This window comes from Nerophis ophidion, linkage group LG01, assembly GCF_033978795.1.
Source record: "Nerophis ophidion isolate RoL-2023_Sa linkage group LG01, RoL_Noph_v1.0, whole genome shotgun sequence".
Classification (NCBI taxonomy): domain Eukaryota; kingdom Metazoa; phylum Chordata; class Actinopteri; order Syngnathiformes; family Syngnathidae; genus Nerophis; species Nerophis ophidion.
Window position 1 is genome coordinate 69,314,898 of NC_084611.1, and position 27,931 is coordinate 69,342,828.

The following is a 27,931-nucleotide window of genomic DNA, read 5'->3' on the forward strand; positions in this document are numbered from 1 at the left end:
GATGTCTCGCTTATCAACTGGGTGATTTAGCCCTCGCTGCGTGTCTGTTGGTCAGATATGGACGGTTTTCACCGCCCACCCTGCCCTAAACTGTAGCGAATGAACGACATTCGTTTACACCGTTAGGTATCCCGTCAGTTCATCAGCCGCAGACCCAGCACACAACGAGTATTCATACAACGATTTACTTAGAGTCTTATTCTCCCCACTTCCCTTCTTACCTTAACAACACTTAAAATACACACACAAAGTTAGTGTCACATACACATTCGATACCCACACAGTATTTTCTTTAGCTTAAAGTTGTGTTGTCGAAAGACTACTCAGTCTCTGTTTTCAACTGCAGTTTCCTTCGACTATATTTTTCTTCTCCCCTCGTTTTTCCCACGTAAAATAACCTATTTTGTTGTTTTGAGGAGTTTTATACAGCGATATTTCAATCCCTCCAAGGTTTATAAACCTATTTTCCCAAACATTTTTGGAGTTTTCATATCGTAACAACAACTAGAATTTAGGGACCTCAACCCCCGGGACTCTAACCCTGCCGCGGTACTAACCGCTCCTGGACCCCGTCGGATCTTAGGTGGAGTTACGCCACTCTCGAGGTTACTGTGTATTCCTCCTGTATCGAAGTTATTTTAGATTTACACTTCTACTGACTCTTTTAGTTTTTATGTTTTCATACAAGTACATAGGACAGGACACTATTTTAGTAGTTTCCAATATGCAAAATTTGTTTTAACAGGTTTTCTGCTTACCTTATTTGTAAGTGCCGGCTAGTGTCTTTGTCCTTTGTCCATGAGGAAAATGTTTAGGTCCGAATGGTCCTCTAGATGTTGTCCTCACAACTCCCTCAATCCCGGGACGAGCCCCCAAATTGTTGAGACGCATTTTTTGTGCCGTCTCACCTGGGCCGGGAGCAGGAACACAATTCGAGGAGGCAGGAGTTGACTCAAGTAGAAGTATTTTATTGAACGCAATCTGCAGAGAGCGGAGGTCGTACAGTACACTTGAACAGTAGTACCAGTAAAACCCAAAGCGATCTCATGAGAGTTTGCTGTGCAGCAGCTTATATACACTGTGCCAGTAGTTATCTGATTGGTCAGTCTACTGACTGACGTCTGTTGCTATGTGTCTCGTGTCTATGGATAATTATGCTGAACTACTCTTGGTTTCATGTTATGCTCGTTGTTGCTCAAGTATCTGTTTCCTGTATGTGCAGTGTTTGGCACACTGAGTCAAATTGAGGTCAGGACGTTTCCTGTTTTGTTTGGTACACTTTGTACTCTGAGACATGACGCCTTGTACAGTCATTAATATATATATATATATATATATATATAAGTGTACAAATGTATATGTTTGATTTAAATGTTAAACTGTGTATATGAGACGTGTGCTACATATATGTTGCTTATATATTGTTTAAAAAAAAAAGTAATATAAGTGAAGCATGTTTTGGATTTTATATATTTTGAACCTTGTTCTTGTTGTGATGGGGTAGGTTTATATAAGCGTTGCTTCAACCTACACCCTTTCGGCTCAATCATTGCTCAAATGAGTGTTTTTAGTTTTTCTTCTTTTTTTTGTTGTTGTTCTTTGTTTTATGTGAAGATTGCCAAAATAAATAAATAAATAAAATAAAAAGTGGGCCTAACTTCTATTCGTTTTGAATGAAATCCCAATGGATCCACAGAGTTTGATGTTTACTACAATTTCTTAATAAGAAATGCCATTTTAAATGTGGACAAAACCAGCCCTCAGAAATGAACACGACTTCAGTTGGGTTCCAAATCACTTTGTTACTAGTAGTTTGTCTGGATACTAACCAGAGTAAGCCCTATTAGGTTTAAGACAGCAGAGTGGCGCAGCGGGAGCGTGCTGGGCCCATAACCCAGAGGTCGATTGATCGAAACCATCCTCTGCTAAGGTTTAGGTTTCAGGTGAATCTTTGACTGATTCTTGTATTGAAACAAAGGCAGCCCACAGCTGTCTTAACTAACTCTTTGGGAATTACATTTATGATTCCTGCTAAGGTGAGAGTTTAAACATCTTATAAGTCAATCTCAACAGTACAGTTACAATCCATCCAACGCCCGGAGAAAACACTGACTTGAACGAATGACAGATTTCACTGGTTTGTGCATGACATTTTCATGGAACCCAGCATTCATGATGTTGACGCCTGAGGTCTGCCTATATGAGAACCCTCTAAATTTGGTGTTGTGTGTGCTCAGCTGAACATGAGCTGATCAGGTATGTTGCAAACTACTTCATGATAAAAACACAGGACCTTCGTATTATTTATTTCCCGGTTTATGTATAAAGGTAAGAAGTAAAGTCAAAAAAAGGTTTGTTTCCACCCTGTTTCGAACAGGGGACCTTTCGCGTGTGAGGCGAATGTGATAACCACTACACCACAGAAACTGCTGCAAAAGCAGACCTTTGTCAAGACTTACAAGTTGATATTCGGCCGATGGAAAACATGTGGCTCGCAAGTCTCATTGCTGTTATTAACTGCATTGCATTTCTTGCCTTTTGTGGATGTTTTTATATCCCTTGTGCACGTAGAATGTGTTCCACTTCGTAGCATTTCAAACGCTCTTCCTCTTAACCGAGTTCATGAACAAACGTTATTATGCAGGCATTGGTGTTTCAGTGGAAGAATTCTCGCTTAACATGCGGGAGACCCGGGTCCGATTCACGGCCAATGCATCTGGTGCTTTTTTTAGATTTTAAATAATATTCATAAGGGACAAAAGCAATGTTTGTGACAACCGCAAGACACAGGCATTGCACTCAGAAGGCATATTGGACTCACCGAAGACTGAAGCAGAGTACTCCAAGTTACTCCCATCCAAAGACAATGACATTGGGCCATCGTAACAAGAGATTTTCTAATAATTGGGGGAGTAATGAATCAAATTTAAAAGTCAGTCTCTGCGGTAAAATTGGTCAGCGCGCTCGGCTGTTAACTAAGAGGATAGTTGTTCAAGCCCACCCAGGGACGATGCATTGCCACGAGCACATTTTGAGGGTTTTGTTGTACAGCCCGTGTCCTTCTCTAAATTGGCACAATAGTTTCGAGATAAAACGTGTGCCACGTTTGCAACCGTGCTTGTTTAAAATAGTGATAATCAATGCTTCGAAACCATCCTCTGCTAAGGTTTAGGTTTCAGGTGAATCTTTGACTGATTTGTGTATTGAAACAAAGGCCAACACCCATTCAGCCCTCAGCTGTCTTCTCTAACTCTTTGGGAATTACATTTATGATTCCTGCTAAGGCGAGAGTTTAAACATCTTATAAGTCAATCTCAACAGTACAGTTACAATCCATCCAACGCCCGGAGAATACAGTGACTTGAATGAATGACAGATTTCACTGGTTTGTGACAATGTTTGTGACAACCGCAAGACACAGTCATTCCACTCAGAAGGCATATTGGACTTACCGAAGACTGAAGTGGAGTACTCCAAGTTACTCCCATCCAAAGACAATGACATTGGGCCATCGTAACAAGAGATTTTCTAATAATTGGGGGAGTAATGAATCAAGTTTTGAAGACAGTCTCTGTGGCGCAATTGGTCAGTGCGCTCGGCTGTTAACTGAGAGGATGGTGGTTCAAGCCCACCCAGGGATGTCACTTTGCCGCGAGCAGAGTTTGAGGGTTTTCTTGTACAACCCGTGTGCTTCTCTAAATTGGCACAATAGTTTTGAGATAAAACGTGTGCCACGTTTGCAACCGTGCTTGTTTAAAATACTGATAATCAATGCTCTCCCCTCAAATCGGCTATACGTTGAGTATAGGGTTATAGGCATCAAGTTGAAATCCATGATGTTCCAGGCGCTGTAGCTGTCAGTCAACATGCCTGTTTGTTAAACGGGAGATGTTTGGCTGAAATCCTGTCAGTGTCTTGGTGTTTTTTCTGTATCACTTTCTCAGTTTTTTCCTAAACCACGTGAATGTGGGCCTAACTTCTATTCGTTTTGAATGAAATCCCAATGGATCCACAGAGTTTGATGTTTACTACAATTTCTTAATAAGAAAGGCCATTTTAAATGTGGACAAAACCAGCACTCAGAAATAAACACGACTTCAGTTGGGTTCCAAATCACTTTGTTACTAGTAGTTTGTCTGGATACTAACCAGAGTAAGCCCTTTTAGGTTTAAGACAGCAGAGTGGCGCAGCGGGAGCGTGCTGGGCCTATAACCCAGAGGTCGATGGATCGAAACCATCCTCTGCTAAGGTTTAGGTTTAAGGTGAATCTTTGACTGATTCTTGTTTTGAAACAAAGGCTAACACCCATTCAGCCCACAGCTGTCTTCTCTAACTCTTTGGGAATTACATTTATGATTCCTGCTAAGGTGAGAGTTTAAACATCTTATAAGTCAATCTCAACAGTACAGTTACAATCCATCCAACGCCCGGAGAATACAGTGACTTGAACGAATGACAGATTTCACTTGTTTGTGCATGACATTTTCATGGAACCCAGCATTCATGATGTTGAAGCCTGAGGTCTGCCTATATGAGAACCCTCTAAATTTGGTGTTGTGTGTGCTCAGCTGAACATGAGCTGATCAGGTATGTTGCAAACTACTTCATGATAAAAACACAGGACCTTGCTAATATTTATTTCCCGGTTTATGTATAAAGGTAAGAAGTGAAGTAAAAAAAAGGCTTGTTTCCACCCTGTTTCGAACAGGAGACCTTTCGCGTGTGAGGCGAATGTGATAACCACTACACCATGGAAACTGCTGCAAGAACACACCTTTGTCAAGATTTACAAGTTGATATTCGGCCGATGGAAAACATGTGGCTCGCAAGTCTCATTGCTGTTAGTAGCTGCATTGCATTTCTTGCCTTTTGTGGATGTTGTTATATCCCATGTGCACGTAGAATGTGTTCCACTTCGTAGCATTTCAAACGCTCTTCCTCTTAACCGAGTTCATGAACAAACGTTGTTATGCAGGCATTGGTGTTTCAGTGGAAGAATTCTCGCTTACCATGCGGGAGACCCGGGTCCGATTCCCGGCCAATGCATCTGTTGCTTTTTTTAGATTTTAAATAATATTCATAAGGGACAAAAGCAATGTTTGTGACAACCGCAAGACACAGGCATTGCACTCAGAAGGCATAATGGACTCACCGAAGACTGAAGCAGAGTACTCCAAGTTACTCCCATCCAAAGACAATGACATTGGGCCATCGTAACAAGAGATTTTCTAATAATTGGGGGAGTAATGAATCAAATTTAGAGGTCAGTCTCTGCTGCGCAATTGGTCAGCGCGCTCGGCTGTTAACTGAGAGGGTAGTTGTTCAAGCCCACCCAGGGACGAAGCTTTGCCACGAGCACATTTTGAGGGTTTTCTTGTACAGCCCGTGTCCTTCTCAAATTGGCACAATAGTTTTGAGATAAAACGTATGCCACGTTTGCAACCGTGCATGTTTAAAATACTGATAATCAATGCTCTCCCCTCAAATTGGCTATCCGTTGAGTATAGGGTTATAGGCATCAAGTTGAAATCCATGATGTTCCAGGCGCTGTAGCTGTCAGTCAAGATGCCTGTTTGTTAAACAGGAGATGTTTGGCTGAAATCCTGTCAGTGTCTTGGTGTTTTTTCTGTATCACTTTCTCAGTTTGTTCTCAAACCACGTGAATGTGGGCTTAACTTCTATTCGTTTTGAATGAAATCCCAGTGAATCCACAGAGTTTGATGTTGACTACAATTCTTTAATAAGAAATGCCATTTTAAATGTGGACAAAACCAGCATTCAGAAATAAACACGACTTCAGTTGGGTTCCAAATCACTTTGTTACTAGTAGTTTGTCTGGATACTAACCAGAGTAAGCCCTTTTCTGTTTAAGACAGCAGAGTGGCGCAGCGGGAGTGTGCTGGGCCCATAACCCAGAGGTCGATGGATCGAAACCATTCTCTGCTAAGGTTTAGGTTTCAGGTGAATCTTTGACTGATTCTTGTATTGAAACAAAGGCCAACACCCATTCAGCCCACAGCTGTCTTCTCTAACTCTTTGGGAATTACATTTATGATTCCTGCTAAGGTGAGAGTTTAAGTTGATATTCGGCCGATGGAAAACATGTGGCTCGCAAGTCTCATTGCTGTTATTAACTGCATTGCATTTCTTGCCTTTTGTGGATGTTGTTATATCCCTTGTGCACATAGAATGTGTTCCACTTCGTAGCATTTCAAACGCTCTTCCTCTTAACCGAGTTCATGAACAAAAGTTGTTATGCAGGCATTGGTGGTTCAGTGGAAGAATTATCGCTTGCCATGCGGGAGACCCGGGTACGATTCCCGGCCAATGCATATGTTCCTTTTTTTAGATTTTAAATAATATTCATAAGGGACAAAAGCAATGTTTGTGACAACCGCAAGACACAGGCATTCCACTCAGAAGGCATATTGGACTTACCAAAGACTGAAGCAGAGTACTACAAGTTACTCCCATCCAAAGACAATGACATTGGGCCATCGTAACAAGAGATTTTCTAATAATTGGGGGAGTAATGAATCAAATTCAAAAGTCAGTCTCTGCTGCGCAATTGGTCAGCGCGCTCGGCTGTTAACTGAGAGGATGGTGGTTCAAGCCCACACAGGGACGACACTTTGCCACGAGCACAGTTTGAGGGTTTTCTTGTACAGCCCGTGTCCTTCTCTAAATTGGCACAATGGTTTTGAGATAAAACGTGTGTCACGTTTGCAACCGTGCTTGTTTAAAATACTGATAATCAATGCTCTCCCCTCAAATTGGCTACCTGTTGAGTATAGGGTTATAGGCATCAAGTTGAAATCCATGATGTTCCAGCCGCTGTAGCTGTCAGTCAAGATACCTGTTTTTTAAACGGGAGATGTTTAGCTGAAATCCTGTCAGTGACTTGGTGTTTTTTCTGTATCACTTTCTCAGTTTGTTCTCAAACCACGTGAATGTGGGCCTAACTTCTATTCGTTTTGAATGAAATCCCAATGGATCCACAGAGTTTGATGTTGACTACAATTTTTTAATAAGAAATGCCTTTTTAAATGTGGACAAAACCAGCACTCAGAAATAAACACGACTTCATTTGGGTTCCAAATCACTTTGTTACTAGTAGTTTGTCTGGATACCAACCAGAGTAAGCCATGTTAGGTTTAAGACAGCAGAGTGGCGCAGCGGGAGCGTGCTGGGCCCATAACCCAGAGGTCGATGGATTGAAACCATTCTCTGCTAAGGTTTAGGTTTCAGGTGAATCTTTGACTGATTCTTGTATTGAAACAAAGGCCAACACCCATTCAGCCCACAGCTGTCTTCTCTAACTCTTTGGGAATTACATTTATGATTCCTGCTAAGGTGAGAGTTTAAACATCCTATAAGTCAATCTCAACAGTACAGTTACAATCCATCCAACGCCGGAGAATACAGTGACTTGAACGAATGACAGATTTCACTGGTTTGTGCATGACATTTTCATGGAACCCAGCATTCATGATGTTGAAGCCTGAGGTCTGCGTATATGAGAACCCTCTAAATTTGGTGTTGTGTGTGCTCAGCTGAACATGAGCTGATCAGGTATGTTGCAAACTACTTCATGATAAAAACACAGGACCTTGCTATTATTTATTTCCCGGTTTATGTATAAAAGTAAGAAGTAAAGTCAAAAAAAGGCTTGTTTCTACCCTGTTTCGAACAGGGGACCTTTTGCGTGTGAGGCGAACGTGATAACCCCCATAGCAAAAATGTGCTTGCTCATCTGTTGCTTAATCTCGTATCTTGAGAGCATTTTGAGCTTCTCATTTCTGTCTAATTCTGTGATCAATTGTTTCTCTTTTATTGCTCCTAAGGGACCCTTAGGAGCAATGAATACGCTAAAAAGAGACAAGACATCACTGAGACAAAGGAGGTTGAGCTGAGACAACCATTTGAGCAATATTTGAGAAGTGGGATACACTGAGCAGAGCTCATATATGTATGCGACTGATCTCAATTATGTCTCATTTATTTTTAATTACAATAAAAAGAGAAAGAAATGAGATGTATGAGCAACAAAAGAGATCTTATGTATGTCTTTTTCATGTCTTGATTATTTCTCTTAAATGTCTTATCATATCTCAAATTTGAGAATCATGAGAACAAATTGAGAGTCCAATTTAAATATTCATTATCTGACTTAATTAGAAATAACACTAAACAAATACTCAAATAATGAAAGGTGTATCACTTTATTTGGCTACACAAAAATACAAAATATGATATATAAAAATAGATTAAATACAAACATTTAAATGTAGTTAATTAGTACATACATAATGTACATATTGACATTCACAATACTTAAAACAACATAGAAAACAAAATACAAATAATAAAACAAATACAAAAATAAATGAATTTAACCTTAAGTACTCACTTTTTTATTGTGAAAAAGTCAGGTGTAGTTTTTTTAACTCCTTGTTGAGCAAACCATGTCCCTTAGTTAAAAAAAACAACACTTGACTTCATCTCAGTAACAGGGTGAGTAAATGACTACATTTCCATATTTGAAATATTCCAAGTAAAAACTGAAATACATTAATAAAATTGTAACCGTGCTGTCTGGAACTGGTCTACATACAAAAAACAATCACACATTGAAAACCACGGATTCTTAACATTTTTTATCTTGGGGCACGACCAACTTTTCCACTACAAAGGGGTCTGGGGTCAACTGAAATATAAACACTGAATTAGTCCTCTTACACTAAAGTGTATTACAACCGAGTACCATTGCGGCCCATATGGATGGACCACAGCTAAGAAACAGAAATTTATTGGCGGCTTCCAAGGGGTACTCGCAGCCAAACAGTGGGCCCTAGCTCTATGATTAAGAAACACTGTTGTAAACAATAGAACGGGCTCCTGCGATAACAATATGACATTGGGTACACAAATGATCATTGAAACATTTTGAAATTGGTTACAAAAGCTACTAATATACCTCATTATGTAAGCAGTAACATACTGCGTCATTTCCAGTTGTATTTTTTTTTTAATTTGGAAACAACTTTGCACTGTGAAGGGATATTAGCCGCTAGCTTGTTAGTGAGGTTGCATCAGAGCCAAATTAGCTTGACACAGCACAGCTCAATATGCATTGTCACAGTATAACGTGGTTCTAAAAGCTACATCATGGGGCAATTTTTTACAATATATACTGCGCAAACTTGATCCAAAATATTAACATGTTTACCAAGGAAACATCCTACCCCAAAATGAACTTGGCAGGTACAAGAGCCTACTTAAAACCTGCTCTGGCCCGACATTTGTTTACCAAAGCTTTCTTCAGCTTGGCCTCCTCAACATTCTCCCAATCAGGAAGGGTACCGCATCTCAGGACATACGCTGCAAGGCAAGAACATAATAATCAGCCATTCGTAATTTTGCCACATCAGAGTTTCTACAGGTATCAAATCTATGCATTGCAATGCAATAATAATAATAATGCAAATCAAATGTAATGCTTTTAATGCCATGTTTTTGGTACTTAAAAAAATGTAATGACCATGTGCGACTGCAGTTTTTTAATACAGTCAGAAGCTTACAATTATCTGTATACACACAGTTGTAATCATTAGAAAAGTTAATTAGTTGAAAGGTTTACATTAACTGTTACTATCTAGTGTATTAGAATTGGCTTACAAAGCTGTTTAATTGGAGAATGTATTTTTATTTATTTATTTTTGTGGAGTAGCATCTGGTGTTTTGACTGTATGCATGGCCGTAGACAATCGCTAATTAAAAGGTTCCGTCCATCAAAAATATTAAAGGAGAACTGCACTTAAACCCTCTAAACAAACATCCAATTCAGCATCAGATGAGCAATATAATATACCCATTAGCCATAATAAATGTCAAGCTTACCCATAGGCAGTGTTGCTGCCTGTTGCAAGTCCCCCATCACTTGATAGATTCAGTGCTGTGATATTTTCATGTTCAGACAGTGGGTTCCGATCTACTGTTATGGTGTCAGACCCTGATGTTGAATGTGATGGCTTACTGGCTTCCAACATATTTAAAAATGACTCCTGTGGAGTTTGGCAGCCTTTTGGTGACTGAGTCTGATCTTTTCCTAAAATATATTCAACAGTTGCCCTATAAAATTTACCATCTGACCACCTTGCTAAAACAGAATCTCCTGTTTTAAGATCTAAGATCTGCACAGGAGCTTAATCTCTTGACAAAATGTCTACTCTTGTAAAGATTTTGCCGGTATAACCGTCCTCCCATCTGACGAATGCAAAACAATCTGAAAGAGAGTGCAAAAGAGAAAGTGTTTAAAATGTTTTATTTAAGTATACAAAATTGGACTGGTATCTGTCACCTCATTTGGACAAAAATGTTATGATTATTCCCTCTCCCCATCCCTATTTGGATTTTAAAGCATGTGTAGTAGGATGAGCTTGCCCATCGCTGTCTTAGAGGTGTGTGGCCACATTACAATTAGGGTACTGTTACCTAACTTCCTTGGGGCGACTTTCCCAAGGTGGCATTCTCAGCTGTTCTTTAAATACTAAACAAACAAATAAAGTAATTTTTCCAGTTTGTTAGCTACATGTAACTGCAATTTGGTGTAACCATAGTCCACTTTGCCACACATACATAGAGACTTACCTGATTGCTCATTTGGGGGAGGACAATTATGCAGGTCCTTCATTTTTCTTTGTGGGAACTCTTAACCTCTTTCTTGTAGTCATTTCTTTTTTGTCCATCCTGTAAATGAAAAAATAAATTTTGGATCACAAACTGGGGATAGGTTGATTGGCATCACTAAAGTGACGCGAGTGTGTGAATGTTGTCTGTCGATCTGTGTTGACTTGTCCATGGTGTACGCCGCCTTCCGCCCGAGCGCAACTGGGATAGGCTCCAGCTCCCCCCAAGACACGAAAGGGAAAAGCAGTAGAAAATAGATGGATTGATGGAACTATAATATAAATGGAAAATATTCATATATATAGGGGTCACTCCATGTGAGAGAAATAAAGGGGACACCTTTTGTCAAAAAATGATTTATGGGGGGTCATAAATCAATGATTTATGAGGGGTCATAAATCAACGATTTATGAGGGGGCATAAATCAATGATTTATGAGGGGTCATAAATCAATGATTTATGAGGGGTCAAGTTCAAAGGTCAAGTACAAAGGTCAGGGGTCAAAGGTCAAGGTCAAGTGGGTGTGGCTTACCCCGGAAGAGGGTGGAGTTAAGTCCTGAGGTGGGAGTGGTTTAACCAGGAAGAGGGTGGAGTTTTAACCAGAAAGAGGGTGGTATTTTAACCGGGAAGAGGGTGGGGCTTTTAACCAGGAAGAGGGTGGGGTTAAGACCCGAAGAGGGAGTGATTTAACCAGGAACAGGGTGGAGTTAAGACCTGCAGTGGAAGTGGTTGAACTAGGAAGAAGGTGGAGTTTTAACCAGGAAGAGGGTGTAGTTTTAACCAGGAAGAGGGTGGGTTTAAGACCTGAAGAGGGAGTGATTTAACCAAGAAGAGGGTGGAGTTTTAACCAGGAAGAGGGTGGGTTTAAGACCTGAAGAGGGAGTGATTTAACCAGGAAGAGGGTGGGTTTAAGACCTGAAGAGGGAACAAAGGAGGGTACAGGTTGAGGTCAGTTTTTAAGGAAGCTTGAGAATGTCATCTGATCAGCATCTGACCAGCCTTTTGAAACTTTAAATGTTTACGATCGTCGCACACCGAAGCTTGAGAATGTCATCTGATCAGCATCTGACCAGCCATTTGGCAGTTTAAATGTTTACGATCGTTTGAAACAACTTCCAGACTTCCCGAAAACATATTTAAACGATTGGGAGGAACTAATTAGGTTAAGGTTAACCATATGTCTGACCCTGCTTCGATGTGTTGATGGCTGGGAATGTTACGTGGGAAGATGTGCACACACGCACGCACATGCACACACACACACACACACACGCACACACATACACATTCACACGCACACACCGAAGCTTGAGAATGTCATTTGATCAGCATCTGACCATCCATTTGACAGTTTAAATGTTTACGATCGTTTGAAACAACTTCCATACCTCACGAAAACATATTTAAACGGTTGGAGAAACTATCTCAGAGCACAGTGTAACCGAGATTTGCAGAATGAAAGGTAATTATTTTTTTATTCCTTGGAACACGTTTGTTTAATGTTACTATAATAAGTATTTATTCGAACTAAAAACAGTCGAACATCGAGTTGAAATTCACCCACCACCAAGGGATCTCCTAACAGAGTCTCCAATCCTTTTGTGTAAGTACTGATTTTTTTTTACTGTATTCATTTCATTACCTCCGTTTTTACCACGTTATTAGACAATGGTTTAACTCCATTTAAGCATTTAAACGTTAAAAGCATTGCACGTGTATGACGTTGTAATACTTTTTTTTTTTTTTTTTTACCAGCCGATGACGACGAAGTGAAAGACGAAGAACTTTGTTTGATCGATCTTACAAAGTTGGAAGATGATTATCGAGGTGTGTTTGAACCTTCGAATTATTTAATATTATCTGTATTCATTATTTTGTTTTATAGAGGATTCGCCGGAAGAGTCCAACGCGATCCCTTTAACACAATCCCAGTGTGGTGAGTCAAATAATTCTCATTTTACAAGAAAAAAACATGCAGTATACAATATATATATATATATATATATATATATATATATATATATATATATGTATATATATACATATATTTACTTACAGATTTTCCATTTTTATCTCCGTCACCGTTAACGCTGGCGGGTTCGTCAACGGCCGTCGAAGAGAGTCGGCCATTACCGCTAGGAGAAGGGTTGATTCCGTCAAACACTCCAGACATTGAATCCTTGCTCCGAGGGGAAATCATCAAAAACGACGGTGAATGTCCGACAGGCACCCGCTGTAAGTTTTTCTCGTTTTCTGTAAGCTTTTTTTTAAGATTCTCAGGAGCTTTAAAGAGCTCCTCTCACTCCAATGTCTTTCGCTCAAATGAATTTCCCGCCGGGAGTAGTAGGCGGGGTCCGGGGGAAGGAGGGGGTGGGTTTATTTCCGGCTATGCTTGCGTGAGTGGAGATGGCAGCGCCACATGTGGTTAAAGCCGGTATATATATATATTTGTTTAATTTTTTTTATTTTTTTATTCCACAGGCAACAAACGCAAGAGGAAGCTTAGATGCGCCCGCCAGCTCGACAAACATGATAGAAACAGAAGAAGGCTGAAACAGTACCATCGTATATTGGCTCGCACTCTCATGAAGATGGCAGACATGATTTGATACATACTGGTTTGTTATATTTGTTCAATTCAAATTATTTTTTCTATTTTTCTTTAGAGAAATATAATGGCTGTAGTTCCATCTGAATTAGATGTAGTTATTGTAGAAGATGAAGACGTTTGTAATCATCATTTAGATCCAAACAACCAGATAGAATGGGAACCAAACGATGATCCGTCTTTGCAAGATGCTCTTAATGTGTTAAATTCAAACACAAACACACAAGCCTCTACACAACATCAAGAGGTGTTGGGAGGGGCGAAACCCTCGGGGGAATGTTTGGAATTTTCGGAGGTGGTGGGGGTCATGCAGGACCAACCGTCAACGGCTGACCAATCAATTTCAAATGAGACCCAGAGGGGTGATGGGGTAAATGTCTTGAGGAGGGAAACATTCAACAATATACAACTATCCAGCGTTTTAACTTTTCCTCAAAAAAACGATGTAACAGATTACGCCACATTTTACCGTGGAGTCTTGGGGAGCCTTAAAAAGCTGACAGAGATGGTAACTATGGAGTTATCCGGTGAAAGTGCAAATCAACATACTTCATTTACATTTCGAAACGATGCCGGGGCTGTGATGAATGCTTTTCAAGACGTGTTAGATCTGTTGGTACAATCAAACGTTGAAATATTGAACGATGAAGAAATACAGGTGATGGTCCAGGTGGTACATAACCCTCGAGGTGGTGTAAGAAGAAAAATCGAAACCCTTTTGGAACATGAAATCCACAGAAAAAAAGCTCGTTATCTATACAATCCATTAAACTCGAATAATCAACTCTGTTTTGCCATTAGCCTAGCAAGTCTGATACATCCTGAATTTACAGATAGCCAGGCTGAGGCGGAGGCTGAAAAAATACAGAGAAAAGCGGGCTTAGACGAACAGACTTCCGTCACTTTCAGTCATATTCGTGAATTTGAAAAAGTGGTACGTCGTAAAATTGTCATACTGTATAGAGAAGAGGGCCAACAACCCCTCTCACGGTTCGAGACGGATTACCCCAAATCAGAAAATCCGTTGTATCTGTATTTATCTCAGAATCATTACAGCGGTATCATCAACATTAAAGGTTTTTTGTCAAAACCGTACGTTTGTCACTACTGTTACCAAGGGTACGAAAAACCCAACAGACACAAATGCGACGGTTATTGCTTGGTCTGTACACAAAACGGCTGTGTAAAAATAGAGGGGAAAACTGTGCTTTGCAGGGATTGCAACATGTGGTGTCGTTCTCCTGCATGTCTCATCAGACACAGGGTAAAACATCGGGTTATGGAAAAACTCGTCAGCAACTGCGATCGGCGAAAGAAATGCCTTAATTGCAACCTATTTTACGATGTACCTGTGGCTACAGGTATCGCTAAACACACGTGCCCTAAGTTAAAATGTCAAATATGTAGAGAAGAGTTACCCCGCAGTGACAGAGACACCTGAAACACGACATCTTTGCTATATACAACCCCAACCATGTGAAGTAAACCACAATGATAATATCATATTCTATGATTTTGAGACGTTTGTCGACGACAATCACACTCACATTCCCGTTCTAGTCTGTACTAAGACGCTGCAAGGAGAAGAGTGGTGTGCTTTTGGACTGGATTGTGTTACAGTTTTCCTCAATCATTTCAGGAAACATCGTTATCTTAAACCTACATTTATAGCCCACAATTCGAGAGGATTTGACGGTTACTTGATTCTGAGAGGCATGGTACAGCTGGGTATAGCACCCTTAATTATCATGCAGGGGAGTAAAGTTCTCTGTTTTAAAGACCCTGATTTTTGGCAAAAATACATTGACTCGCTTTCCTTCCTTACCATGCCGCTTAGCGCTATGCCAAAAGCGTTAGGACTCGGTGATTGCTGGTCCAAGGGGTATTTTCCTCACAAATTTAGTTCGGAGGAACATTTAAATTATGTCGGAAAATACCCCGCAATCAGCAATTACGGTGTAGAACGCATGACGCCTGTTGAACGCACCAAGTTTGAGACGTCGTATCAAAATGAGAAAAGCGAGGTCTTTGATTTCCAAAAACAAGCGGTACACTACTGTAAAAACGACGTCAATGTTCTTCGTGAGGGTTGCATCAAATTTAGAGCCGAGTTTACGAGCGAGACGGGTGTTGACCCCTTCTCCCGTATCACCATAGCCTCGGCCTGCATGAAGGTGTTTGTGCCTAATTTCCTCGAGCCACGTTCTCTAGCCATACCTTCCCCGGATAACTACCGAGGGTTGTTATCCAATGGTTAGAATGGGAGTCGCATCGTCGTGGTATTTTCATTCAGCTTGCTTTAAACAAAGGCGAAAAACAGATGGGGGCATACTTTGTGGATGGGTTTGCTATAATCGGTGGCAAACCATTCGTCTGGGAATTTCAGGGGTGTTTTTATCACGGATGCCCGACGTGTTTCGAACCCAGTGCTGTATGCCCTTTGACAAACACACCGTTCGAGGAGTTGCACAAGGCTACCGAGGAAAAAATTAAAGCGTTAAAGCGCGACCACAAGGTCAACATCATCGTCATCGAGAGCATGAGTGGAATGAAATGAAAAAATCAAACCCTAGGGTAATAGACTTTCTCAAAACACGCAATTACCCCGCACCTCTCATGCCTCGAGACGCTCTTTATGGAGGTAGGACAAGCGCCTTTTGCTTGAGGCACACGGCGGGTGAGAACCAGCGTGTATTGTATGAGGATGTCACCTCTCTCTACCCGTACGTCAACAGCGCATTTCCTTACCCCCTGGGTAATCCTGTCATCATCCACACGGATTTTGACGATGTTGGAAACTATTTCGGTCTGGTCAGAGCCGTTGTTCACCCTCCTCGAGGTCTCTATTTCCCTGTGCTACCCTACAGAACGGTCAAGGGTAAACTAGTGTTTACACTTTGCCACACATGCGCAGAAAACAATAACCAGCTGGAACCCTGCGAACATGATGAGGAAGGAAGGGCATTGACGGGAGTCTGGGTCACGCTCGAATTCAACAAAGCTTTACAGCTGGGATACAGAGTCGGTAAGATTACGGAGGTGTGGCACTTTGAAGAACAGAGCGAAACCGTTTTTACGGGTTATGTTCAAACTTTCTTAAAGGGTAAGCAAGAAGCTTCAGGGTATCCCAAAGAAGCCGTCGATGCAGAAAGCAGGGAAAAGTACATTCGTGAATATCGTGAAAATCAGGGAATACAGCTGGATGCTGAAAAAATCGAACCCAACCCTGCCAAGAGACAAATGTCAAAACTCTGTTTAAACAGCCTTTGGGGAAAGTTTGCGGCGAGGCACAATAGAACTCAGACCACCTTGGTGAGAAAAAGTGAAGTATTTTTCGACTTTGTACTTTCAGGAAAATATCAGGTTGAATATTTTTCCTTTCTCAACGAGCAAATTTCTATGGTGCAATGGCAATACAGTAAAAACAGCGTGGTGCTTCCCGGTAACACAAATAATGTATTTGTCGGTGCTTTTACCACCGCTTACGCACGTTTGAAAATGTACGGTTACCTAGAGGGGTTGCAAGAGAGAGATATTTGATCCATCGGCGCGGGTAATTTTAACCCGCAGGTAAAGTAATGTGTCGTTCAGATCCAAGTACTTTTCACCTTCTCCCGGGATGAAAAATTCAATAGGACCCCCGTCGGTGATGGCGGATAGCGGCAGGACTTCTGTGTAGGATTTATCATCGATAGACATCTGAGTCATAGGAGCTGAAAATAAATCCAGCTCGGCCATCGTGCATTCGGCCGAATTTTGATGTAAAAGAGCCATCTTTTTTCTTTTAAAATATATCGTGCGAGGGAACGACGGTCCTTCTCTTTGAAAACCTTTTACCGACTGATTTTCTTCTCCCCAGACAATGGCGTTTTTTACCACTCGTTGAGAGACGCCGTCCCAGGGGTCTCTTTCGGGGTTGTTTAGCCAGGACCAGTATTCCTCCTGATCCGTCTTGTACCCCACTACCCATTTTTCCAACGGCATGACTGAATACGTCGGAAGCGATATTTTTTGCCGCTGTTTTAAGATGAGGTTTGACCAGGGCAAAACCTTTTTTCACAAGAGGTGATAAAAAACGAAACAACCTGGAAAACACGGAGCCTATCCCACGCCCGTACATCACAGGTGAACCTGTGAAACCGGGGAGGGAACCTCCCACTTGGCTTTCGTAATAACCCACTAAACGTAGAGGGTCGTGCATGGGTTGACTCATTCTCATTGTTGTTGGTTTTACTTTCTAACGGGTCTAAAGTGGAGCTTCACGATGGTCTTTCCAAAGGTGAAGTCGACGTGTTTGTTCTGATCAGATTTAATCTCCACCCTGATCTTTTCTATGTGATATTTCGAGACGGGTAAATAGTAGGCGGGGCTAAAACACTTGGTGACAATCTCACCGTAAGCTCCCCCTGCACTCACGATTCTCAAAAGAGGAGCATAAGCGTCGCCTACTATCTGAGTTCGCACCACATCACTGTAACAGTAAAGATGGTAGAAACTGGTGTTTATATCCGCCGGATAGGGGGCCGACCCACGGTTAAACTTAATCCACTCTCCAGGTTGCACTCCCATGATGTAAGCCAGGGAAGGGGGAAAACGAAAATGAGTTTGACCCCCTGATCGATAGGAGATTCGCTTTTTAACATCGTCAAAGGCTATCCTCACACCGTTGTCAATTTTTTGTAAAGATTCATTCAGTTCATTTATGAATCGTGTAACGTTCTCATAACATCCTCCTCTCAATTCTTGACGGCAAACTATCCCCATTTCAGGGTTGCTTTCAGAACCCACAGGTGGTGGTCTCTTTAGCCATTCATAAAATGCTCCGTTACAAACATTATACCATGAGCGAGGGTATGAAATCTCTGTTAAGGCCACCTCCCATGAGCCTTCTAAATCTATATGTTGACTTAAATCTATCTGGTAATGGGAACTTTTGTTTTCTTTAAATACGTTGAGACTGGCGTTGGAGGGTAAGGTGAGGTAAAAACCCTCGTTGCAGGAATGATCCATAATGCTCGATGATCTTTAGACCGTGAGGCTCATCAAAGGCATCAGATTGTTTTATACATTTGTAAGGAGGTCAGCGTCCACCCAACTGTTGAATTTTTCGGGCCAGTTTTTCCAGTGCACTAGAACTTGTTTTTTGCCATCGACCGTACGTCGTTTTAGAATTTCCTCCACATGATAGCGCTTGTCTTCGCTCTCTTTTACTTTCTGCAACTCGGCTTCGTAAAAAGAACCCTCTATTATTTCACCGTCAAAATCTTTCAGTCTGTATGCCGGGGGAGATCGAGGGAGACGTCGTGTTATTGTAAACACCTCGTCTGTAAAACTCTGTTCATATTTTTTATCAAGCACTCCTCTCACTTTGGATATTCTCACCATATCTCCCGTGGCAAATTTGTATTTGCGTTTGAATGCTGTGAATGAGCCGTAGAGATTCTCAAACACTTGAGGGGTATTTTCCAAAGTCACATCCACCGGTTTCATTTTAATACTGCTGTGATATCTGTGATTGTAGCTTTTTACCAAGTCTTGTAAGACGTCTAGGTAGCGCCTAGTGTTGTTGGCTGTAAAATATCTCCACATTCTCCCTTTCAGAGTACGATTAAATCTTTCAACCACCGAAGCTTTGAGATCGCTGGCCGTAGAAAAATGTACAATATTGTGTTTCTTCATCAGAGCTTGAAAACTCTTGTTAAAAAATTATTTTCCCGCGTCGGTTTGGAGTTTGCGAGGAATCTGGCTTTCCCCCAACACCGATTGAAACGATTTAACCACCTCCACGGACGTCTTTCTCCTCAAAACCCTCACATAGGCCTTCTTGGAAAATACATCTATGACCGTTAATAAATAATTATAACCGTCGTTATATTCAGCCAAGGCTTGCATGTCACAGAGGTCGGCTTGAAGCTGGGTTAAAGGTCGCGGGACAAAGACTCTGTTTCTTGGAAAATGAATGCGAACCGGTTTATGGAGTGTATAGGCGTCCTGTCCCGTTAAATATTCTTGAACTTTTTCTTTTGTGACACGTTGCCCCGTTTCATCCTGCACAGCTCGACGGAGTCGATCTACCCCTCCAAAACTACCCGGGTGCGCGGGTGTATAGTATGCTTTTTCCATAGCTTTCTTCATTGTGGAAAGACAAAGAGAAATGAACTCGGGTTGCTTGGTACACATTTCTTTTATTCATTCATGGAAACAACACAATGAATCTAAAACAGTTTGTTTTTATTCATTCATGGAAACCACACAGCGTATCTAAAACAATTTTTCTATAAACTATAAACTATAATCAAGGTTTGATGTAAAACAGGTGTACCGTAGGTGAATTTAATCGCTTCGTGCAGTTTTTGTAGTTCAAACAAAACGTTGACGGGGATGTCGCATCGTAGACGATACATCGACATATCAACAAACAGAGCATATAAAATGAACACGCGGTAAGGAGAAGGTTGAAAAGACTTTTCTTTAGCCCATTCCTTCAAAATTGTTTCAAAAATGTCAAAGTCAAAAGCATGAGAGACAACAGATTTCCAGGTAGCTTCCCAGGTAGGCTTTGAGCGAGCATAATCAAGAATAATTTGTAGTTTTTGAGGTTTGTCTCGTTTTAGAACATACGCTTCCATCGCGTCAATCAACGGGTAAATAACAGCGTGGTTCTCGATAGAGTTTAAAAGTTTTCTCCAATAATTACCCATCTTTTTTGTAATTATTCCAACACTCTGTCACCATATCCAGATGTCTCAAAATCGTTTCATCACCCCGTACCAACTCGGTGTACACGTCATCTATGGCCCACCAGACATTTCTCTCAGATTTCAGTTGAGACAGCAGAGAGTCGGCGTAGGATTCAACCCTTGAATCCTCAGCCTCGATGCGACGAAGCATCAGCAAGCGTTGAATGGCTTGAATGAATTTAGACGTACGCAGAGTCTTAATGAGTCCGTCGTAGTTGTACAGGTGAAAGTCCTCTTCATAGGGTTCCAGGCACGGGTGGTTTCTCTGGCTCGGATGGTTCACCCGACAACCGTAACACTCGCTCTGCCTGAACTGGCGGATGGCCTCGTTGAGGAGATGAAACACGGCCGTTTTCACCGTGCTGGTGAAAAGCAACCACTTCCCCCCATCGGTTTCATCATCGATGTGCAACGGGGGGTCCAAGTGACGGGGATGGTGGCGGGGACGGCGGAGGTGTTATGATGATCAGGTCATTCTACTTTTCCTCCTCCTTCCTATCGTCATCTGGCAAAGACTGCGTAGCGTTCTCGGTTTTCATCCCCCATCTGCAGAAACATCTGCCGAAGCGACACGTCTCATCGTCGCTCACCACTTCCGATCCAGCCGTTGTTTCAGGAGGGTTAAAGATCTCGGCCATGGTTGCTTCATCAGTCGTGTTTACGGATGGTTCAAAATCGTCCTGTGATATAAGACGGGTCTTTACGCGTCTGATGGTCTTGTTTGCCATTTTCTTGTTTTAGATCCGTGCGTTCAAAAAAGGGAGCCAATATGGTCTGGTCGAAAAAAAAATTGTAGGGTGGGGTTGTTTATATAGGGAGGGTCGAAAAAAAGTCTCGACCAATCAAACTAACGCTATGATTTTCAAAGTGTATTGGACGAGTCGGCGGAGGGGGTGTTTCCTTGAAGGTTATTGGTCGAAACTGAAGCGGGGGAGGTCCTTTCGTCCTGCGTCGGGGGTGTGGTCTCAAAGGACAACTTTCTTCTCGTCGTCAGCATGCTTTTCCATTGTCGACTGCTTCGGAACAAGTCGTTTATTTTCTCCTTCATCGGCACCATTCGCTCTCGCCATGCCATGATGAGTACGACCACCAACGGTGTAAACACCCCGCATTCATCATTGAAAGACTCCAGGGAAAAGACATCGGGCTCGGTCCACTGAGCCGGATAGGTACCGGTGATTTTTGGAGCACGGAGACTGGCACGTAAAAACCAACGACTCGAGGCTAAAGATTTCGTCTCCCAAGTAGCGCTGAACAGAATTCTTCTCTCATTCAACTCATCCATCGTCGGGTAAGTAAACAAGCTTCCTTTTACGCGTTTATCCACCGGTGAAGGATGACGCCACAGGAAATCGGGCATTGTCAGACTTAAAACTTCCGCATTCATGGTAGATAACGATGAAAATATCGAGAAAGGGCTTCCGTCTCTTCTTTCTTTTAGCTAAGATAAGCAGATATCCCCCATTTCGTATCTGAATACAAATCCAAAAGATCCCTCCATGCTGTACGCTTCCAAGTCCCATTTCTCACGCAAAGACTCGGTTGGTGGCATCTGAATACGATTTAGAAACATTCGACTTTTCTGCGGAGCGTCAATGTAAGTTTTATTATTTTTATAAATCGAAACAGGCGTTTCACTAATCATGGCCGAATCGAACAAAGTCTTTACGTTAATGTATAAAGCTCCAAATAACGACTAAGCCTTACACCACCCTTTTGTACGCCCCTCTGCGTGTGTGTGTGTGTGTGCGTGTGAATGTGTATCTGTGAATGTGTATGTGTGACTGTGTGTGTGTGTGTGTGTGTGTGTGTGAGGGCGTGCTTGTGTGCACATCTTCCCACGTAACATTCCCGGCCATCAATACATCGAAGCAGGGTCAAACATATGGTTAACCTTAACCTAATTAGTTCCTCCCAATCGTTTAAATATGTTTTCGGGAAGTCTGGAAGTTGTTTCAAATGATCGTAAACATTTAAACTGTCAAATGGCTGGTCAGATGCGGATCAGATGACATTCTCAAGCTTCGGTGTGCGACGATCGTAAACATTTAAACTGTCAAATGGCTGGTCAGATGCTGATCAGATGACATTCTCCAGCTTCCTTAAAAACTGACCTCAACCTGAACCCTCCTTTGTTCCCTCTTCAGGTCTTAAACCCACCCTCTTCCTTGTTAAATCACTCCCTCTTCAGGTCTTAAACCCACCCTCTTCCTGGTTAAAACTCCACCCTATTCCTGGTTTAACCACTCCCACTACATGTATTAACTCCACCCTCTTCCTGGTTAAATCACTCCCTCTTTAGGACTTAACTCCACCCTCCTCCTGGTTAAACCACTCCCAACTCAGGTCTTAACTCCACCCTCTTCCTGGTTAAAACCCCACCCTCTTCCTGGTTAAAACTCCACCCTCTTCTTGGTTAAACCACTCCCACTTCAGGTCTTAACTCCACCCTCTTCCGGGGTAAGCCACACCCACTTGACATTTGACCTTGACCCCTCATAAATCATTGATTTATGACGCCCCATAAATAATTTTTTGACAGAAGGTGTCCCCTTAAATTCTCTCATGTGGATGTTAACTTTTTGGGTGACCATATTTAACTTCTGCCAAAAACAAGTAAACAAAATTATTGTTTATTATTGTTCTGGCTATAGTAAAAAAAAATCTTAACCCAGACAGTTTAATTCTTATTTTAATTCGTATCTACTTTGAGGTGCGAGGGGTTGATTGCATCTTTTTATAATAGGGTACATATTAAAAAGTAATGGCATTTTTAACAAAAAGGTCATGAATAAAATCTTGAGCCCCAATGACTTTGGATTGAAGAGGTTAACCATAAATTACTGCATTTTGACCAGGTTAAAACAATTATAACTTTTTAAACAAGTATCACAGGAAAATTATTCTTATATCACATAAGTAGTCTTAACAAGACCTGTCTGATAATACTGGTTACATTTAAATGAATGAATGTTTAACAATTACACACATACCTACTTTATTTTCCAATACATATGCAGTTTATACAATCAATAGCATGATATAAAACATACTGGGCCACTGCCAGCAAGTAAGCAAATGTACTGCTGCTTTCAAAATGGCGGGGCAAATTGGTTAATCATTGAATACTTTTGGGTGTCAGCTCTTATTTATTACAACTAGCCAGCCTTACCAATAAAGTTCAGCCCGGACCTTCTTTGTTGATTATTACTTTACATACAACAGTATTATAAAACATTTGTCAGTCAAACCCCCCAAATTAATATGCACTGTGTAATCTAATTGAAGTGTATGCTAACATTACTTGTTGGGCAGACGCCATTAGCGTTACCGCAACCTCACAAAGAACCACTCCATTGTCACAACAGTTAAATATTTTCACTTTACAACATTAGGTGGTTGACCAACTAAAAAATAGTAGGATACCTTTCCAAGTCTAATGTCGCAAGCGTCTCCAAAATCTTTCCCGCTTCTTTTTCCCCTTCTTCTTCTTCCTCGTTTTACTTTAAGGTAGGCGCACAGACAAAGTTCAAATGTTACGCCACCTACTGTTTCCCCGCTTCTTCTTATTCTGACGTTAACTGATGGAAAACAACGCGTGATGTCCGCCGCTGTCTGATAGAAAGCGTGAATTTTCTGAATTGCCTTCCTTTGAAAGTTACACATAGGCAAAGATTATTATTTTCAGATGGACATATAGGGAGAAACTTTATCTAAATTCTGAGACGTGGATCTGTCTCAGGGCTTCACGGTGGCAGAGGGGTTAGTGCGTCTGCCTCACAATACGAAGTTCCAACAGTCCTGGGTTCAATTCAAGGCTCGGGATCTTTCTGTGTGGAGTTTGCATGTTCTCCCCGTGAATGCGTGGGTTCCCTCCGGGTGCTCCGGCTTCCTCCCACTTCCAAAGACATGCACCTGGGGATAGGTTGATTGGCAACACTAAAAAATGGCCCTACTGTGTGAATGTGAGTGTGAAAGTTGTCTGTCTATGTGTGTTGGCCCTGCGATGACATGGCGACTTGTCCAGGGTGTACCCCGCCTTCCGCCCGATTGTAGCTGAGATAGGCGCCAGCGCCCCCTGTGACCCCAAAAGGTAATAAGCGGTAGAAAATGGATGGATGGATGGATCTGTCTCAACAACACCCTCGCGAGATTTGGCACGGCGCCCCATGAATCTGTCCAATCATATTTGCACTTCCTCGGAAACACGCATGCGCATTTAGTGGGCGGATGTGACTTCGTTTCGATGGGAAGAATCAATTTGGCATTGAAGGAATAACAACTAAAGATAAGTAAGTAATACAATTTATTGTTTTTATTTTGGTATTTAAATTACTTTAACACACACAAGTTAGTATTTATTAAACTACTGTAACGTAACCGTGTTACGAAAATAGAACTATTAAAGCCGCATTCAACAGCGCGACCACCTTGCTAGAAGCAATGATACCTACCTCCACGAGGCATCGCAAGTGATAAGCTACAATTTATACATCCCATAGGGAAATAACAATGATATAAATATTGGAAGTGGAACAATATAAATTACTGAACATACACTGCTTCAATATAATATAGAGTTTTGCATATACAAGAAGTTCCACTGTATATTCCAGCAACCTTTGTCTGTGTTTACATAGTATTGGAGTGTCAAAATGACAAAATGAAAACCTGGAAAACGATGGAGAATAACTGGTAAAGAAGTCGACTCTAATAAACGATCAAGAAGGACTTTACAATTGGTGAGTAGACTGTTATAGTGGTGGTGCATTAAACTGGCAGCAGATATAATATGTGATACTTTATTTTTCTTCCTGCAGTCATCCGGTCCTGCAGCCACCAATGAAAATGTGGAGACTGATGAGCAATGTCTAAGTAAGTATTTTGTATATGCGTGTTCTTTGTTTGTGTGAATTAGTTCTGATTGAGATTTACAGACCAGATGGATGGATAAAATGCTGTCCACAGTTTGTCAGGAACAAGCAGGGAAATATTGCTTTCTTTTACCCTGAGTACATTGCATTATGAAGAATGAAATTTGAAATATGAGTTATCCCAGCATCTTCAAGTTAAGGCTGGTAGGTATACATCACATCATGGTTAGGGATGTAACAATATCAAAATTTCATAGTATGATATCGTCACAGTGTTAAAGCCACGGTAAGATATTGTTACAAAAATGTCACAGTGTGTTAAATGAAGTGTCAGGAATGTTTAGGATATAAATACTTACTGTAATTGAACACAAACATAATTGTGACAATCTGTCACTTCAGTTCTGTTAGTTTTTCGTGTTTTGTATTTACTTCCTATTCAGTGCTCTTATTTTGTTATTTCCTGTTTAATTCACGGAGCACTGTTGTTTTTCTCTTTTAGTTGATTGGCAGCGGTTCACACCTGCTGTCAATCAAACGTGTGCCTATTTATGTTTCACTCGAGCACTCCTCAGTGCTCGAGGATACATCTATGTTTGGAAATGTTACTATGCAAGACTGCTTTCTGTTTATTTGTTTCTTATGAGTATTAAATTATTTTACCTTCACTCAATTCTCTCCTGGACTCTTGCATCCACGGGGTCACACAACTGCAGCCATGCGACATCTCCCCAACAATAATGTTCATATGTTGTAGTCCTATTTATTATTATAAACTGGTATTTTAAGTTGTGTGGGCTCTACCGAGGATGTCGTTGTGGTTTGTGTTGTGGTTTGTGCAGCCCTTTGAGACACTCGTGGAGGGGTGGGCAAACTTTTTGACTCGCGGGCCACAATGGGTTTTAAAATTTGACAGAGGTGCCGGGCCAGGTGCATTTGGAGGGAGTGTTTGGGCCGGATATACTAAAGCATTAAATATAGTGTGTGCAAACCTCATAGCACAGTAAGAACACTACAACCTGATTTATTAACTGTCTTTCAAATGTGAAAAATAGCCCTTATCAGTTAATAAATTTGTCTCAAGGAATATGCAAGATATGGCATTTACATACTATTTCGCATATACTGTGAGGAGGAAATGTAAATAGATTAAAATAACATACGCACTGTGATTTATTAAGATTGCGTCTGTTTTTAATAAGTTTCAATCGAAGGTGCAAAGTTAAAGAAATCAACATTTATTGAAAAATGGAATCACTTTCAACATTCAAAACATATTATTACACAACGAAATACTCAAGCTCAATAATATCTACTTGTGTTAAACTCCGCAAAATCATGGATGGATTGTCCTGACCGCGCACTCTACAAACTCGCCACGGACGCCCTCGCCTTCACGCGCAAACAGTACACGTGTATCGTTGCCAAGCACACAGACATAGGCTGTATTAAATATCCTACCTGCAGCTGAAAATTTAAATTTAAATTAAGAGCAATGTGCGGCGTGTTAATTAAGCTGCTGTACCGCTGCTGTGCGTAAATGCGCATTGCTCTTAATTAAAAGACGCACTTTTAAACTTTCCATATGCATTTTTTCATAACACAGCAGAAAAACTCACCATTTCAGTGGGAACAGTGTTGTTGGTCTCCCTTTTTTGCCAGTGCATCAAAGTCTGGAGTCAGTTTTGTTGTGGCAATTCTCAGGACAGATCTGAGGTGTTAGTCAGTTAACTTGGATCTGTGGACTTTGTTGATTTTCATGATGCTAAACGTCTGCTCACACACGTAGGTCGAGCCAAACAACACCAGCATCTTCTGTGCCGTCCTCCGGAGGTTTGGAAACGCTGTCTCGCTAAGTGAAGCGTAAAAGTTATTCAGTTTAAGAGACTTGAACTTCTCCTTTGAGACGGAGTCAGACTGAAGATCGATCAGTTCCAATTGCAGCTCCTGCGGTGCTGATTCGGGGTCTTGTGACAGGGGACAGGACACCAGTTGAAGTGACTTGTCAATTTTTTCAAAATCACAGAACCAACGGCAAAATTCTCTGTGCAGATCGTTTAGTGATTTGCAGTATTTCTTCGCATTTCGGGCGGCCTCTTTCTGCACGGCTAATGTGGGGAAATGTGCGAAAGATCTGTTTGACATTTGCCTGGAGAATAAAACCAGCTTGGATTTGAAGGCTCTCACATTTGTGTACATGTCGTGCGCAAACTGATCTTTCCCCCTATAGCTTCACGTTCAGCTCATTCATGTGTGAAAATATGTCCACACCAAACGCAAAGTCACAAAGCCAGTTTGTGTCGCTCAGCTCGGGGAATTCTTCGGATTTCCCTATTAAATTAAAAAATGAGTGAATCTCGTCGTTGAGCTCCCAGACTCGTTGAAACACTTTCCCCAAACTTAACCAGCGGACGCGAGAGTGGTAGAGTCGGTCCTGGTGATCCGCATTAGTTTCTTCCAGGAACATAATGAACTGACGATGATTAAGTCCCCTTGCTCGTATGAAGTTAACAAGTTTTACAACTGGATCCACGACGTGATTAAGCTGCAATACAGATTTACATAGAGACTCCTGATCAATGATGCAGTGAAGTAAAATAACATCCTGGTCAGGGTTTTCGTCTTTCACTTTATCCTGGATTCTTTTCAGCAGCCTGATGTTTTTTCCAGTTAAATTTGGCGATCCATCCGTGGTGACATTGGCAAGTTTACTCCAAGGTAGCTTCATTCTCTCGATGACAGCAGACACCTGTTCATATAAGTCCTCTCCTCGCGTTTTCCCTTTCAGTGATTCCATGCTCAAAAGCTCCTCCGTTATCTCAAAACTGTCGTTAATCCCTCGAATAAAAATTAGGAGGGATTACTTTCGTTACTTTCATCCAGTGCTAGTGAATATAACTTAAAGGACTCCGCCTTTTTGTTTAACTCGCTGACTATATCTTCGTCAATCAGTTCCACGCGGCGAGTCACTGTCCTGCGTGCTAAACTGATTTTTTCAAACTTGGCTTTGCTCTCCGGAC

General features: G+C 41.4%; 6 non-coding genes and 1 pseudogene across 6 annotated transcripts; 4 read left to right on the plus strand and 3 right to left on the minus strand.

The window, feature by feature from the left end:
* Positions 1-2,354: 2,354 nt before the first annotated feature.
* Positions 2,355-2,427, minus strand: trnav-cac (transfer RNA valine (anticodon CAC)). The gene has a single exon. It is a non-coding gene; the product is annotated as a tRNA-Val (tRNA).
* Positions 2,428-3,567: 1,140 nt separating this feature from the next.
* On the plus strand, positions 3,568-3,641 carry trnan-guu (transfer RNA asparagine (anticodon GUU)). Its single transcript has one exon. It is a non-coding gene; the product is annotated as a tRNA-Asn (tRNA).
* Positions 3,642-4,175: 534 nt separating this feature from the next.
* Positions 4,176-4,247, plus strand: trnai-uau (transfer RNA isoleucine (anticodon UAU)). Its single transcript has one exon. It is a non-coding gene; the product is annotated as a tRNA-Ile (tRNA).
* A 438-nt stretch (positions 4,248-4,685) lies between these two features.
* On the minus strand, positions 4,686-4,758 carry trnav-cac (transfer RNA valine (anticodon CAC)). Its single transcript has one exon. It is a non-coding gene; the product is annotated as a tRNA-Val (tRNA).
* A 217-nt stretch (positions 4,759-4,975) lies between these two features.
* trnag-acc (transfer RNA glycine (anticodon ACC)) lies at positions 4,976-5,046 on the plus strand. The gene has a single exon. It is a non-coding gene; the product is annotated as a tRNA-Gly (tRNA).
* Positions 5,047-6,261: 1,215 nt separating this feature from the next.
* On the plus strand, positions 6,262-6,332 carry trnag-gcc (transfer RNA glycine (anticodon GCC)). The gene has a single exon. It is a non-coding gene; the product is annotated as a tRNA-Gly (tRNA).
* A 20,298-nt stretch (positions 6,333-26,630) lies between these two features.
* On the minus strand, positions 26,631-27,708 carry LOC133560570 (general transcription factor II-I repeat domain-containing protein 2A-like; annotated as a pseudogene).
* Positions 27,709-27,931: the final 223 nt, after the last annotated feature.